Here is an 18099-nt window from a genome sequence, read left to right as displayed (position 1 = left end):
GCGGAGCCGGCGAAGCAGGGGACCAGGAGTCCGGCGGCCTCCCATGAGGCGGAGCCAGCGAGGCAGACGGGAAGACCTCCGGCGGGCCGGGCGAAGAGGGCTCAGACGGGACAGGCGGGAAGACCTCCGGCGGGCCGGGCGAAGAGGGCTCAGACGAGGCAGACGGAAAGACCTCCGGCAAAGAGGGCTCAGACAAGGCAGACGGAAAGACCTCCGGCGAAGAGGGCTCAGACGGGACAGGCGGGAAGACCTCCGGCGAAGAGGGCTCAGACGGGACAGGCGGGAAGACCTCCGGCGGGCCGGGCGAAGACGGGACAGGAAAGCTGGGAGTTGGCGGCCTGGTGTGGGGAGCCGGCACCGGTGGCGACGTTGGTGGCCGGGTGCGGGGAGCCGGCACCGGTGGCGACGTTGGCGGCCGGGTGCGGGGAGCCGGGACTGGCGGCTGGACAGGCGGCGGCCCGGTGCGGGGAGCCGGGACTGGCGGCTGGGCAGGCGGCGGCCGGGTGCGGGGAGCCGGGACTGGCGGCTGGGCAGGCGGCGGCCGGGTGCGTGGAGCCGGGACTGGCGGCTGGGCAGGCGGCGGCCGGGTGCGGGGAGCCGGGACTGGCGGCAGGGCAGGCGGCGGCCGGGTGCGGGGAGCCGGGACTGGCGGCAGGGCAGGCGGCGGCCGGGTGCGGGGAGCCGGGACTGGAACGCTAGCCTGGGAGCTAGGAGACACAGGAACGCTAGCCTGGGATCTAGGAGACACAGGAACGCTAGCCTGGGAGCTAGGAGATACAGGAACGCTAGCCTGGGAGCTAGGAGACACAGGAACGCTAGTCTGGGAGCTAGGAGACACAGGAGCGCTAGCCTGGGAGCTAGGAGACACAGGAACGCTAGCCTGGGAGCTAGGAGACACAGGAACGCTAGCCTGGGAGTTAGGAGATACAGGGACGCTAGCCTGGACGCTAGGAGATACAGGAACGCTAGCCTGGGAGCTAGGAGACACAGGAATGCTAGCCTGGGAGCTAGGAGAAACAGGAACGCTAGCCTGGGAACTTGGAGACTGGCGGGGCTGACCCTTCCTTTTCGAACGACCTCTACCTCGTTGTAGGCTCCGGGGTCCTCCCAAAGCCAGTCGAGTTCCCCAGTAGGAATCCCTAACAGGCTCGTCCTCCCATTCATACAACAGCACCTCCCTGGCCTCCAGCAGGTAGCTCTGCCAGTAGGCAGTCCTTTCTGCCATGTCCATCTCAGCCAAATCTATCTCCGCTGGGTCCACTTGTGGCTGGGACATTCTGTCACGGGCATGTGTGGGTGCAGACCCAAATGCAGGGACGGAGGCGGAGCTCAGGTGCATCATACCAGTCTTTATTCTTCTCAAAGGCATGGTAAGCCCAGGGAGGCAGATGCAAACAAAAAAAACACAAAAAGCAAAACCAAGAAGCGAGGGTAAACAAGAACGTCCAAAAGTCAATCCAGGAATTACTGGTAACCAACCAAGCCTAGATCACAAGTAACAGAATCATAGTCACAGCACAAGCGACAGCAAGTAGCAATGTCCCAGCACTGAAGTGACCCCAAGCCTCCACATTTATAATCAGCTAATCCATTGCAGCTGGAGGCCAATCAGCAGGAGAAAGCTGCTGGAAGGGAGTCCATGATCTCCTGCCTGCCCTCCAAAATAAAACCCCATCGTGACACAAGGTTTCCATACTCAGGGTTGATTGATCCACTTCATACCATCTGTAATGAAATCAAATACCCAGAGTTTCCCATTGCGGATTATGTTGACCCAGAGATTATGGATAAACTCAGAGTTTGTTGAACCTCCTTTATGGAACACCCCTCTGGTTGGATCAATAATGCATCTGTGCAGCAGTAGCAGTATACATCTGTGTTCTAATCAGCTTCATAGGAACAACAAGGTAAACTAAATTGTCAACTCACTGAACCAATGCCAGCTGCTGCGTCACTGAGAGACAATGAAAACACTGCTTCACTGTAATCATGCAGCAATAACAGAGCCAACAATGTACCTCTGTTCCACCTCTTAAGTTCAATTACAGCGAATTTGTAAGCACTCTATGGCAGCATGGCTGAAAATGAGTGCACACGCCCTGCTGTAGAGATACGCTAGATAGAAGTGAGTCTGCTTCATGCTTTGGTCCTAAAGTTCAGATAGTCTAGGCTGTTTTAGGTTCTGACTTGGTTAAATTTTCCAAATGACCCAAACAAGTGTCTACTTATCATCAGCCATTAACAAAAAATGCAAAAAAATATTTTCAATCCAATCATTAAGATGACCTTTCTAATCTAGACCAGGGGTTCTCAACCTTCGGGTCGCGAGACACTCGGAGGGTGTCGCCAGATGCCTTCAAGAAACTAACAATTTTTCTTTACAATTTGAACAATTTTCTTATTTTTACCCTTTTTCTGCAACTACACTGTAATCACCATATTTTAACCTATTTTCATCACTTTTTTTTTTTAACTTATTTTTGCTGCTTTTAATGTATTTTTGCTACATTTCTCCCATTTCTGACACTTCTACATCATATTTCAATACCTTTTCTGCACATTTTTCCACTTTCCAGACATTTTCAGCACTTATAAACCCTTTCCACCACTTTTATACCTAATGTCACATATGTTGACCAATTATTGTCACTTTTAACCTCTTTTACTCAAATTTTTGCCAATTACAGCACTATAATAATAATAATAATAATAATAATAATAATAATAATAATAACAATAATAAACGTTCCTGGATAACAGTGGATATTATTCAGATGAATAAATAAATGTGGTTATCACAGATTCATAGAACTATGGACCATCATTTTACTGACTTTATGGATGGACCCCAAAAATCTCTCCTTTATTCCCCCTTATAGATGGTCCTGTCTCCACATGACTGTTCTTCAATGTTCATGTCTGTGTTCAACCACCTTCAGATACAGTGAGGGTCCCTGCTCTATGGGACCTTTATTTTGGAGGGTCCCCGCTCTATGGGACCTTTATTTTGGAGGGTCCCTGCTCTATGGGACCTTTATTTTGGAGGGTCCCTGCTCTATGGGACCTTTATTTTGGAGGGTCCCTGCTCTATGGGACCTTTATTTTGGAGGGTCCCTGCTCTATGGGACCTTTATTTTGGAGGGTCCCTGCTCTATGGGACCTTTATTTTGGAGGGTCCCTGCTCTATGGGACCTTTATTTTAAAAAGGTTTAGAACCACTGGTCTAGACCTAAATGGACTAAATAAGTGAATAAAAAATAACGCACTCTAAATAGGAAACAATGGTCTTATTTATGTTATGGTTTATTTTAGTTTTAAATATATATATATTTATTAATTATTAAAAAGCACCTTTCAGGCCACACAAAGACATTTACAATAAAAACAGTGCAATACATTATAAAACTGAATAATACAAAAAAGAAAATAAAATAAAAAAAAAAGTAGGAGAAATTATGGAATGCAGATTGTTATATTATTACACCAATCTTTACCAATGGCATATTATTTTTATTATAATATTATATTATGGATAAAATATTTCTGTTGAGTTCAAATTAAAAAAATTTTTTTTTTTCGTTCCAAAATATCGTATTGCATGGTTATCATGAGCTCTGAATCGTATATCGTTCCAACTCTATTTTTACATTTGTTAAAATGTATAGGAGGATTTTTACTTATTTTTTTCTAATAAATATAGAGGATTAATAAGTAAACCCAACAGTTGGTTTAGTTCCTGGGACATCCGGTCTGCGATGTGTGGAGGAGGGGGGAGGGGGGAGGGGCGGAGTCATCTCTGAGGGGGTGGATCCTCCTGCACCGGGGAAGGAAAACCTTTCTCATTGTTAAAGACGCGGTGGAATGTGATGGTTTGGTCTCAAACGGACGAGGGAGGGTGGATATCCGAGAGGAAAACACCGGCGACCGAGTGTTGAGGAGAGAGCCGGGAAGCGGTGCTCCTCCTCCTCCTCCTCCTGCCCGGCCCGGCCCCGCTCTCTGCCCCGCTCTCTGCTCCACTCCAGTCCGGGTTGTTGCTGCTGCTGCTGCCGTCCGTAGGAACGCAGTCCCGGGGGGAAGTTGTGGATTTTACCGGTGTACTTTCCTTCCTTCGTGGCCGGTGACGGTGGACTTTTTTTAGGTAAGAAAACAGCTTTTAAAGCCATGTTTTACCTTCTATGTGTGAGGGTTGTTGGTTGAACTCCAGCCTTCCTCTGTCTAACTCTAAGCCTCACTCTCTTATGTTTTCACTCTCTTTAATCTTCTAATACCGCTTTTAATCCTTTTTAGGGATTTCACTTTGTTGTTGTTTCATATTTGTGCACATCCTTTTTTATTTTTATTTTTAAAAAAAAGCGTTAAAATAACACAAAACGAGCCTATACCGTATATGCTCATGTATCTACACTTTAATCACTTTTATCACAAACTGTAAACAGTGTTTGTACCTGTATTCTAAGGCTTTATTGAGGCCCAGATGTTTTGGAAAAACAGCTGGATTCTTGTCAAATATGTTTTAACACAGTACATGCTAGCCCTGGGTAATATATCGAGATTCAAGATATATTGACTTTTCTATTTTGGTGATATAGAAAATAAATCTCCTTTATACAGATCTGTTTTCCTTATAGCTTATTTTGAGTTAAAATACTGGTTTTAGGATGTTAGATAGTGACCTAACCCACACTACAGAACTCACTCACAAATAGGTCTGTAGCTCAAATCCCAGGCTTCAGTGCCAGTTGTCCAGCCTTTCATAGCATGAGTAAAGATTTGTTATAATAGCGTGTAGTAGTGGAGGCGTTTGGATTCCTGTAACATCCTGAAATACTTTAAAATGACTTCAATAAATGTCCTCCTATAGAACCTATATCAGTTTGATGATGTAAAGCACTTAACAAACATCTATATAACATAGAGTCTGTGTACACTCAGTATGGTACAGATTTAATTAATTTTTCATCATCTCATTGGTAGAATAAATTCATTAATTAATTAATTTTTCACCGTTGATTCTCAGCTGTCGTTTCGACCAATATGGGATTTTCAAAGGCCGATGTTGATACAATTTAAAAAAAAATTCAGCCGATATCTAAAGTCTATTTTGGAAGTCGATATACTTTTTTTAAAGCACACATTCATAATGAAAGACAATTGAAGCACTCATATGATTTAATGTATATATTATAAATTAAATACACTAATCGAACTCAACATTTATTGAACTTATTCACAACCAAGTAAAACAAAAAGTACAGGATGGGTAAGTAAGCAGTAATATACAATGTGCAGGTAGTAGGTTTAAAGTAAACACATGTTTTAGGTATAACTACTCACCCCTTCCCTTTATTCACTAACCTAAGCTTCACACTCACCATATGCACAACTACAACATCACATCTCACTTTTCAAAGAATCAACTTTTCCCCACCCTTTCCATTTCCTACCTTGACTCCCTCTTCCCTGTTCCCTTCCCCTCACTTAGGTGTAACACTGTCCTCTCTTTTATATCCTCCCTATAATAAAGTGTTTATTACTCTTCCTTAAGGAAAACATACACTGTGTGATTTTTGGCCCATTTTGAGCCGATTTTCGACTCGTGCGACTATTTTGTGGGATCGTGTGAGTCTCTGCTTGATCGTGTAGTATACATAGTGTAGTATACATGGTGTAGTATACATAGTGTAGTATACATGGTGTAGTATACATGGTGTAGTATACATAGTGTAGTATACATAGTGTAGTATACATAGTGTAGTATACATGGTGTAGTATACATGGTGTAGTATACATGGTGTAGTATACATAGTGTAGTATACATAGTGTAGTATACATGGTGTAGTATACATAGTGTAGTATACATAGTGTAGTATACATAGTGTAGTATACATAGTGTAGTATACATGGTGTAGTGTACATGGTGTAGTATACATAGTGTAGTATACATGGTGTAGTATACATGGTGTAGTGTACATAGTGTAGTATACATAGTGTAGTATACATAGTGTAGTATACATAGTGTAGTGTGCATGATGTAGTATATATGGTGTAGTATACATGGTGTAGTATACATAGTGTAGTATACATGGTGTAGTATACATGGTGTAGTATACATAGTGTAGTGTACATAGTGTAGTGTACATAGTGTAGTATACATGGTGTAGTATACATAGTGTAGTATACATAGTGTAGTATACATGGTGTAGTATACATGGTGTAGTATACATGGTGTAGTATACATAGTGTAGTATACATAGTGTAGTATACATAGTGTAGTATACATAGTGTAGTGTACATGGTGTAGTATACATAGTGTAGTATACATAGTGTAGTGTACATGGTGTAGTGTACATGGTGTAGTGTACATGGTGTAGTATACATAGTGTAGTATACATAGTGTAGTATACATAGTGTAGTATACATAGTGTAGTGTGCATGATGTAGTATATATGGTGTAGTATACATGGTGTAGTATACATAGTGTAGTATACATAGTGTAGTATACATAGTGTAGTATACATGGTGTAGTATACATGGTGTAGTATACATAGTGTAGTATACATAGTGTAGTATACATAGTGTAGTATACATAGTGTAGTGTACATGGTGTAGTGTACATAGTGTAGTATACATAGTGTAGTATACATAGTGTAGTATACATAGTGTAGTGTACATAGTGTAGTATACATGGTGTAGTATACATAGTGTAGTATACATAGTGTAGTATACATGGTGTAGTATACATGGTGTAGTATACATGGTGTAGTATACATAGTGTAGTATACATAGTGTAGTATACATAGTGTAGTGTACATGGTGTAGTATACATAGTGTAGTATACATAGTGTAGTGTACATGGTGTAGTGTACATGGTGTAGTATACATGGTGTAGTATACATAGTGTAGTGTGCATGATGTAGTATATATGGTGTAGTATACATGGTGTAGTATACATAGTGTAGTATACATAGTGTAGTGTGCATGATGTAGTATATATGGTGTAGTATACATGGTGTAGTATACATAGTGTAGTATACATGGTGTAGTATACATGGTGTAGTATACATAGTGTAGTATACATAGTGTAGTGTACATAGTGTAGTATACATGGTGTAGTATACATAGTGTAGTATACATAGTGTAGTATACATAGTGTAGTATACATAGTGTAGTATACATAGTGTAGTATACATGGTGTAGTATACATGGTGTAGTATACATAGTGTAGTATACATAGTGTAGTATACATAGTGTAGTATACATAGTGTAGTGTACATGGTGTAGTATACATAGTGTAGTATACATAGTGTAGTGTACATGGTGTAGTGTACATGGTGTAGTATACATAGTGTAGTATACATAGTGTAGTATACATAGTGTAGTATACATAGTGTAGTGTGCATGATGTAGTATATATGGTGTAGTATACATGGTGTAGTATACATAGTGTAGTATACATAGTGTAGTATACATGGTGTAGTATACATGGTGTAGTATACATAGTGTAGTATACATAGTGTAGTATACATAGTGTAGTATACATAGTGTAGTATACATAGTGTAGTATACATAGTGTAGTATACATAGTGTAGTATACATGGTGTAGTATACATAGTGTAGTATACATAGTGTAGTATACATAGTGTAGTATACATGGTGTAGTATACATGGTGTAGTATACATGGTGTAGTATACATGGTGTAGTATACATGGTGTAGTATACATAGTGTAGTGTACATGGTGTAGTATACATAGTGTAGTATACATAGTGTAGTGTACATGGTGTAGTGTACATGGTGTAGTATACATGGTGTAGTATACATAGTGTAGTATACATAGTGTAGTATACATAGTGTAGTATACATAGTGTAGTATACATGGTGTAGTATACATGGTGTAGTATACATAGTGTAGTGTACATGGTGTAGTGTACATGGTGTAGTATACATAGTGTAGTGTACATGGTGTAGTGTACATGGTGTAGTGTACATGGTGTAGTGTACATGGTGTAGTGTACATGGTGTAGTATACATAGTGTAGTATACATAGTGTAGTATACATAGTGTAGTATACATGGTGTAGTATACATGGTGTAGTATACATAGTGTAGTATACATGGTGTAGTATACATGGTGTAGTATACATAGTGTAGTATACATAGTGTAGTATACATAGTGTAGTGTACATGGTGTAGTATACATGGTGTAGTATACATAGTGTAGTATACATAGTGTAGTATACATAGTGTAGTATACATAGTGTAGTATACATAGTGTAGTATACATGGTGTAGTATACATGGTGTAGTATACATGGTGTAGTATACATAGTGTAGTATACATAGTGTAGTGTACATGGTGTAGTATACATAGTGTAGTATACATAGTGTAGTGTACATGGTGTAGTGTACATGGTGTAGTGTACATGGTGTAGTATACATGGTGTAGTATACATAGTGTAGTATACATAGTGTAGTATACATAGTGTAGTATACATGGGGTCACGAGAAGTAATGAACAGGTCACAACCAGCTCCTGATCAACAATAATAGGTGATAAAGAAATCAAACATGTTCTAAATCCACAGATGAAGCAGTGCCATGGACCGGCTTAACGTAAACGCTCACACTGGACATGTGTGAACACTGTAGGACTGTGTCTGTAAAACTGACAGACTGTACTGTCCATGTCTGTCCATCACATCATCATCTTTTCTTTTTTAAAACTCTTTTTGCTGAGATTTGCGAGTGTCTCTCCACTTCCGGGTTTTTCTTCTTCGTTTATTTAAAATATTAGGTAAAAAGTTGTTCTGGGGTTTCCATGGATACGGTTGATAGTAACGAATTGGAAAGGAAAAGGAAATGTCCTGAAAATCATCATTTGAACCTGTATTATAAAAAACTAGCGGAACTTGAAAGCTAGGATTTTAATGCTTTATCATTAACAGTACATACTTGATATTTCAGTGGGTAAAATGTTTCCTGAAAACAATATTTTAAAAAGTATTGGCACTGACATATTTTTTGTCAAATGTGCCACTAATGAAAATTTCGGCCACATACCCAAGTATCAGTACTGTATCGATTTGTGGAAAACTGGTATCGATGCATCCCTAGATATGATTAGAATTTTAATTAAATATTGGATTGAGGTCAAGTGTCAAACTCATGGCCTGGGGCCCAAATCCGGCCCTTTGGAGCATCCAATTCAGTCCGCAGGAGAAAGTAAAAATGACAGAGAAAACATGAATCATTGTGTAAATGAAAGTCAACAATATTTGCAGGTGCTCACAGTTTCCTCTGTGCTTTTATCTCACAATTGCAGTAATTTCAAATTTTAAACAGTTGAAATAAACTAAATATTCTAAAAAAATCTTTCAATTTTACTCAAATTATTCCATAATATTTCCCTTGATTAAATAGAAATCTAAGAAATGCAAAGTGAAGCTCCTGTTGGGACTGATATCTGTCACTTATTGCTTGGATAGGATCAGTTTCTTACATATTTAGTATTTTATGTGTACCTACAAAGCCAACTAGGACACAATAACGCTGATTTTTGACCCACTTGAGATTAAACTGCTTTGTTACTTTGTATTTGGCACCTGAACTAAAATGAGTTTGATACCCCTGCTTTAGGTGAAGTAACAAAATTAAATCATGAACAATAAAAGTCCAAAAACTAAATATTAAGTGATCCCACATTTCATGCTCAGATGCATTACACCTGTACAGCAGACGTCTGGTTTTTCAGTTTTTGGTTCAGTTGTTGCTGGAATGTGTCACGCTGCATGGGCTGCACACACAGGTATGAAAACAAGGGGGTGAAGTCCTAAACAGTACGTGCCCTGTCTGTGCTTTTCCTTACCACAGTCACGGAAGTGCACGTGTGTGATCGAGCGTGTGCGTGCGTGCGTGAATCATATAGGTAGTTGTTTTGGTGAAATACTAATCTGCCAGGTGGGGCTCGTAAAAAAAAAAAAAAGCAACAAGGGGAGGGAAGGAGATGGAGAGGACCTGCCTTGACCTGTTTCAGACATAGAGGAGACAACAAGAAAAAAAACTATCTCTGACTTTCCAGTAAGACTCGTCCCTCCCTCCCTCCCTGATTCCCTCCCTTATTCCCTCCCTCCCTCACAGCTGCAGATTGTACCAGCTGAACTAGCAGCTCTCACAGTCAGTTCCACTTTGCTCGTCATGCTGGTAGATGTGAAGAACATAGTTTCCTTTGGCATTTTTGGGTGTGATCGCAATTGTTCTAGCACAAGAAAATGGAAAGTTAAAGGAGGGGAGGGGGTAGAGTGAGTTGTCCTAAAGGGATCATCCACTGTTTTTACAAATGTGCCCTAAAATTTTTGAAATGTACTTATTCAAAGATCTATGCTTAACAAAAAACATTATTTTGTTTAAAGGGGAGGAAAATAATGCAGAACTAGAAGTCTGATTGTAGAAGAGCTGAGCATAAATGGAGATCAATGTTACAGCCACAAAAAGGTAGACCGTAACTGAACAAAACAAACACAACTGAAGAACCACAACAATGATATAGTGCAAACAAGCAGTTTATTTAGTGGCAGTGCACAACACTTTAATTTAATCTAGAACTGTACAAAATAAGTGCGTAAATGGCTTGTTCAAAGCGAGGCATAAATACTTTTCTGAAATCATTGCTAAAAACATTAACAACTCTTACACGTTGTTTTCTGTAATTGAAAAGCTCACAACCCCCCCAGATCAGATAGCCCCTGAATTACTGTCAGCTGGAAAATGTAATGAATTTGCTGTAAATTTCAATGAAAAAATACAATCAATAAGGTCAAACATCAGAACAAACCAGCAAAATAACAAAAAGCTTGAACAGCTTCAACCACTGAGGGAGGAGTCAACTACAATGTTAGAGTTTATTACAGTGAACCCAAAAACAATAGAGGAAACTGTTCAGCAGCTGAATCCATCAACGTGTTGCCTTGACACAAAACCCTCAAACTTCTTTAAAACTGTTGTAAAGTCATTTATCACTGATTAGTATCAGATAATTAACTGATCATTCCAATCAGGCACCGTACCAAAATCCCTGAAAGTAGCTGCTGTGAAACCGCTGTTAAAAAAGAGAACACTGGATGCCTCTATACTGGCTAACTATAGACCAATCAGAACCTTCCATTCATGGCCAAGATCATTGAGAAGGTGGTCTTCAACCAACTGAGTCAATTCTGAACATTCAACAAAATATTTGATAAATTTCAGTCAGGTTTTGGTTCTCATCACAGCACAGAAACTGATCTGATCAAAGTGATCAATGACATAAGGTTGAACACTGATTCAGGAAAAGTATCTGTTCTCATTCTATTGGATCTAAGTCTGCATTTGACACTGTAGATCATACAATTTTGTTGCACAGATTGTAAACATGGGTTGGACTAAATGTTAAAGTAATGGTTTAAGTTCTACTTGGAGGATCAAAGTTATTTTTTAAACATTGTAAACTTTGAATCTGACAGATTACCAATGTCCTGTGGGGTTCCTCAGGGATCTGTTCTTGGACCTCTTCTGTTTAGCCTTTATATGGTTCCTTTAGGACACATTTTACACAACTGTAAGGTTGATTATCAGAGCTACGCAGATGACACACAACTATATCTATCACTGAACCCAGATGACTATGGTCCCATTGAGGTGTTGTGTGACTGTTTAGAAAAAGTAAACTGATGGATGAGTGAAAACTTCCTTCAACTAAACCATGACAAGACGAGGTGATTGTCTTTGGTAACAAGGAAAAGAGGACTGCTGTCAGCAAGTATCTGAGTCTGGATCTTTAGAAGATAAAGACCAAGTCAAAAACCTTGGTGTTCTGATTGACTCAGATCTGACATTCAGCATCAGATCAAATCAAAAACATCTTCTACCACCTAAAGAACATCTCCAGAGTGAAAGGTTTAATGACTCAGAAAGATCAGGAGAAACTGGTCCATGCTTTTATCTCCAGCAGACTGGACTATTGTAATGGTCTTCATCAAACATCTACAGCTGGTTCAGAACGCTGCAGCTCAGGTCTGAACCAGAACAAAGAGGTCAGAACACATTACACTGGCTCCCAGTCAGCCTCAGAGGAGACTGTAAAGTTCTGCTGCTGGTTATAAATGTGTGAATGGGTTTGGTCCAGAATACATCAGTGAGATGTTAGTCAGGTATGAACCCAGCAGGTCTCTGAGATCTATGGACACAGGTCAGATAGTGGAGCCCAGAGCTCACAGTAACCATGGTGATGCTGTGTTTAGTTGTTATGCTGCAAAGAAGTGGAACAAACTGCAGCAGAGCTGAAGTCAGCATCACATGTGAACATTTTTAAATCAAAGTTAAAGGAACTATTTTTATCTACTGCATATGATTGAGAGATTTATGGTCATGATGATGATGTCATGTGTTTGTTGATGATTTTAATTGATTTTACTGATGATTTTAAATGTTCTTATTGATTTTAAACAATTGAATGTTTTATCATGTACAGCACATTGAGTTGCCTTGTGTATGAAATGCGCTATACAGGGTTAGGGTTAGACACATAATTGGAACCGTCGCCCCCTGCGTTCTCAGATTTTCTTCAGTCGGGACTGTTTTTATTCTCTTTCGGTAAACAAAAGAGGGTTACACCGCCATCTTTAACATTTACTGATTATTTAGAGCAGACATGGGCAACTGGGGGCCACATGCGGCCCCGAAAGTAAACGTACAAAATAGGGATGTCCCGATCAGGTTTTTTTTGCCCCCGAGCTTGAGTCCTTTCATTTTTGAGAATTGGTCGATACCGAGTCCCGATCCGATTCTTCTGTAATAAATTTAAAAGCTAAAGAAGAGCAAAAAAAAAAACAGATCCGGGATGTCCCTTATTTATTTTATTCACCTTATTTTAACATTCAACCCTAACAGAAACCACTGTGATGTAGCTTGATCAATCAAGCAATAAATAAAAAGAAAATTTACTTTAGACTTTAGAACAAGATTAAATATTAAATAAAAATGTCTGATATAAAAATGAATGGTGCCTCATCTTAAAATACCCAACAGGCACATTAACAAATAAGAAAAAAAGTACCACAGCGCTGTAAAGTAAGGCCAGTAATGAGCTTTATAGGAACTCTTAATGTTTAATCTCCTCATTTAATTTCACAGATTAAAATGTATGTTTTTATTGATGAAAAGTATGATAACTTCATTTTGTTGGTATTGCAGGTTTAGATCATGTAAAGTATGAGCTGTTTATTAAATAAAGTGTATGAGGTCTGTAGATAGAGGTTGATTTAGAACCTGTACGTCCTGCTGTAGGCTCTGATATAGACATACTGCAGTAGATTGACTTAGGATGGTTTATTCTCACACACGAATCACACAAACACGCCCACAAACATCTGTACACAGTGCACACACACACTAGCATCAGGCTAGTTAGCAGAGAGGCTAATGATACGTTTGGTCTCTTCCAAACAGAACAAATGTTGTAATGATTTACCTGATGTTGAACTCCTTTATTCACAAACATCTGAGAACTTGTGTCTAACTCCACCTCCGCTCTGCATCCAACTTGTTCTGCTGACCAAACAACAGACAGGCTCCTCCTTTTTTGACACAACTTCTGCTGTGTCATCATGTTCTACTAGTTCTGCAGCTTTCTGAACGTTGTGTAATCAATATACTGGTATGGCGGTATATAAAAAAATTATATCATAACAAAAATATATAGCGGTATTTGGTATGAACCGGTATACCACCCAGCCCTATAATGATGATAAATATACACATATATTTGAGTCCTGATCGGGAAATAATGTCCGAATCCGATCGAGTCTGAAAATGCTTTCACACATGTCGTCCGGTGGACTCCGTGCGATTCAGGCGGTGAATCTGCAACATTTTTGCATTTTAATTTGCTCTGGCCCACTTTCACACATTCTATTTGCCAAGCGCACCAAACTCTCTGAACTAGAGGTGAAACGGTCGTTCGCCAATTAGACAGAATACGTCAGCCTCCAGTGCCGTGACGATGTGGTGCTGCTCTGTCACTACTGACGGTCGCACCGTCACGTCCTATATTTGGTTTTTCTTCCTATGTTTTCCAAAGAAAATCCTAAAACAATCTCCACAGAAAAGTCATTAATAATAATTCAAAATAAGCCATAATCACACAATGCCACAGCCTGCACTGATGCTCTACATAAACAGTGAGATGACTGTCTGTCAGCGCGCAGAGCCGTCATATCACCAGTAACTTACAGATAAGGATGTGTAATACGAGAATATATACGCAAATAAAACAGAGCCATCGCTGATCATGTGAACAGTTTGGGAAAACAGAGATGAGTAAAATAAATGAATGATGTGAGAGAAATACAAAACTGAGTGAGGAAATGTAACGTGTTTTTTTTTTTGTGTGCTGACAAAGGCGACTCTGAAAATGGATGAATGTGTGTGTTGCAGCTGGAGCACTGGGGTGTGAATGTGTGCTCGTGTCTGTTACCGCATGGTCCTGGTTGCTTTCTCACATGGTTAAAGACCGCACCATGCTTCGCTTGAGCCGAACCCAGACCTATATATTTTAGAGGACCAGAGTTTCACTGACCTTTCACATATCGCAAAAAGACCGGAGTGTCCGAGGAAGCGAAACATGATGCAGAGCAAAGAGGCATGTGTGAAAGCACCCTGAAACCATGTGATTGGGCCCGATTTCTGATCACGTGATTGGATCGGGACATCCTTAGTACAAAATGACAGAAACAAAAATATATTAAAAAAATTATAACATTGCAGAAAAATACAGTAAAAGACAAGAAATACACAAAAACTGACTCTGCAAACCCACCGTATTAACAAACAAGCAAAATGACAACAGAAATGCACAAAATGACTCCAAAAAAACATACATTTTACAGGAAAAATACACAAAAGGACAACAGAAATGCACAAAATGCAACCATAACAAGCAATACAACAACAAACAACACACACACACAGTGACAGGAATAACACACAAATTGCTATAAAACTCTTTGTTGTTTTCTGTGTTCATGCTCAGATTCGTCATTCTAGATTCTGACACGAATATTGATAATGTGACCCTTAGATCAAACAAACGCATTTTTTCTGCCCCCCGCTGTGATAGAAGTGACCCACCTCTGATTTAGAGCAACCAAAATCAGAATGAGAATGTTTTTTTATTCGCCAAGTACAACTTAAAACAGCACAAGGAATTTAACTTGGCACAAATTGTCATTTTGACCAAAAAAGTTACTAAATAATGTAAAAATCAGGCTGAATGTTTATAGAATAGAAAACAATGGGATGTTTACAGGCAGTGGGGCCGTGTGACATCATCAATCATGTGATTTCAAGATGGAGGAACACAGGTTCTAAAACAGTAAAGTAGTCCCATTTCTAAAGTTAATAAAATGAATATGGTGCATAATAATGCGTTTTGTTAGACGTAGATCTTTATTTTGTGGGGGATCCCTTTAACTGTGCTCTGATCTTTGTCTTTACACTTGTGGGGAAATGTTTCTCACTCTTCACAGACATAACTGTTTGGTGTTGACACAGCAGGAGTGTCTTTCAATCATTAAAGAGGCCAAAGCCTAAAGGGAAAGATGGAGTTTGCACCTTATGTTGTCCAGGAATTGTTGCCAGCAACGCAAACTAATAATCATTCTGTTCTCTCCTCTTTTATGACGATACTCCACCAGCCAACCACACATGATGGCTTTTCCATTCTGAACAACTCCAGCCTATGAAAGTACTAGCTGAAGCTGAAACTGAGACCCAATCATTATGGGTGTCCAATAAGGGTAATTATCAGACTAAAGCAGTGGACCTGAGGATTACGGAGCCGCTAACTCACTGCCCAGAGGGATTTGATTGAAATATTGTGGTTTTTCTGCGTGGGTAAATGAAAACCACCTGGAATGCCAAACCAGGCTTCTCCGTGGGAGTATTACTGCCACTTCACATGTTAGGGTTTGATCGTCAGTGTAGAGTTACATCAATAGAATGGACACTGATGACTTCATGAGCTACAAGTGCCCATAAACAAGTGGGAATCTTATGTTCCATGGTTGTGGAAAATAGATGTGAAATACAGAATTACAATATTGTTATTATTTGTTTTTACTTTTAAACAAAATCAAGCTAAACAAGAACTGCAAGCAGTTATGAAAGGGGGCCAAGCCTTCCCGCGCAACTTGGCTCCCAGGTTTTGCGGAGCCCGTGGAAGTACGTCACAAAGGATGAAGGGCTTGTGGCGAGCGTCAGGACACAGGCCAACGTGCCATTTGCTGTGAACAGGTGTATATGAAGTTTTGGAAGATGTAATTTAAAATGTGAAAGTTAGAGGCCAAAATGCGTTTGCACCAATTATAGCACCACCTAGTGGTGCACATTTTGGTATGGGTGATCTGTGTGCTTTTCTGTGGTTACCCTGTAAATTTCACAGCCCTCAACATAATACTTCAGCTGAAATAAAGGTTTGTTGTTTATGTTGTAATAAGCCTCGCCCACTATGACCAATTGCGATTAACTTTGAGATACGGACTCGGGAGTGATCCGGGGTCATACCCATCAAATTTGGTAAAAATCGGTTTTGCCATTTAAGAGTTAGCTATACATTTCCCATATTTTCAGCGCCCCCTAGTGGCCAACATTATTCAAATTTTGTGCATACTCTCACAGTCACATGCCAACCAAGGAACTCAGATTCGGTGTTGTTAGCATTTATTTTGACTCCGATATGGAACAGTTTGTGTTTTTATAGCTAGCTTGAAAACTTTACTCATTAATAATTTGCGCATATTTTGACCGAACAAAATTATTTTGATAATTTTAGATCAGGTCCAACTGAAGACTCTACATGCCAAGTTTCACACTGATTGGACTAAACCCCAAGGAAGAGTTTGAAAAAGTAGGTTTTTGATGTGTAATGACTTACAAAGAGCAACATGCCGTGGGAGTGGGTGTGGCCTATGTCAGAAGTTGCGACTCTATTTAGGGAACACCTGGATATAATGTTCATGAAGATGTGATTTAAAATATGAAAGTTAGAGGCCAAAATGTGTTTGCACCAAATATAGCGCTACCTAGTGGCAAAGTTTTTGGTCTGTGTGGTCTTCTATATCTACCCTGTAAAGTTCACAGCCCTGAATATAATACTTCAGCTGGAATAAATGTTTGTTTATATGTATTTTATGTTGTAATAAGCCATGCCCGCTTTGACCAATTGCGATAGGAAAGGGTTAACCCATACCCTGATTGGACAAAACCAAGGAGTAGTTTGAAAAAGTAGGTTTTCCAGTTTTCAAGGTTTTACACCACAAAATTATAGGTGGCAATGGGCGTGGCTCCAGATGATTCAGTGCTATTCAAGGAATCTGTGCATATGAGGTTTTTGAATGTGCGACATACGGTATGGGAGTTATAGGCCAAAACTGACCATGGTTATAGCACCACCTGCTGGTGGACATATGTGAGTTTTTGCCTCCGAGGTAAGCTGAGGAGTCTGGACCAACTCTCCAAAGGGCACCGCCCTCCCTTGCACGGTGTAGCCTGCAGCACCACTTTTACCCTGGGAAAAATAAAAACGACAGCACCGCTGGTCCTGGGAACACGTGTATACTGACATACGCGGTTCCCAGGACCTGCGAGCTTGCCCCCCTAAATAGCAATAATTGGTGACATTTTAATTAGGGGCACATTTGGGAAAAAAAACATGTAATAATAATAATACATTTAATTTGATGCCAAACTTCAAAGTGCTACAGGATTTAAACAATACAACACAACATATATAAAAAGAGGTATTCACTGTTCTGTAAAAAGGTCCTATTGAAGTTTTTTCTTAAAAGTGTCCACCGTTTACGTAGCCCTGAGGTGGTCTGGGAGGGGGTTCCACAAGCGGGGGCAGTGGCTTCAAAGGCTCTGTCGCCCATTGTTTTGAGCCGTGTCCTGGGCGTGACCAGACGGTGCCGTTAGCCTGACCAGGTCCTGGTTGAGGTGTGTGGTGTGAGGTAAGTGGGGGCTGCACCGTGCAGACAGTGATAGGAGGATCTGCTCTGTGCCACTGGCGCG

General features: G+C 40.2%; 1 protein-coding gene across 1 annotated transcript in view; it reads left to right on the top strand.

Annotated features, from left to right (window-relative positions):
- The first annotated feature begins 3827 nt into the window (after positions 1-3827).
- The window catches only part of luzp1 (leucine zipper protein 1), a 78728-nt gene continuing 64456 nt past the window's right edge, over positions 3828-18099 (top strand). The window contains exon 1 of the mRNA XM_028438152.1: positions 3828-4138. The gene's annotated coding sequence lies outside the window, so the exon portion shown is untranslated. The remainder of the gene's footprint in view (positions 4139-18099) is intronic.

Source organism: Gouania willdenowi, chromosome 22 (assembly GCF_900634775.1).
Source record: "Gouania willdenowi chromosome 22, fGouWil2.1, whole genome shotgun sequence".
Lineage (NCBI taxonomy): Eukaryota > Metazoa > Chordata > Actinopteri > Blenniiformes > Gobiesocidae > Gouania > Gouania willdenowi.
Note: the sequence above shows the minus strand (reverse complement) of the source record. Positions and strands in the feature narration are given on the sequence as shown.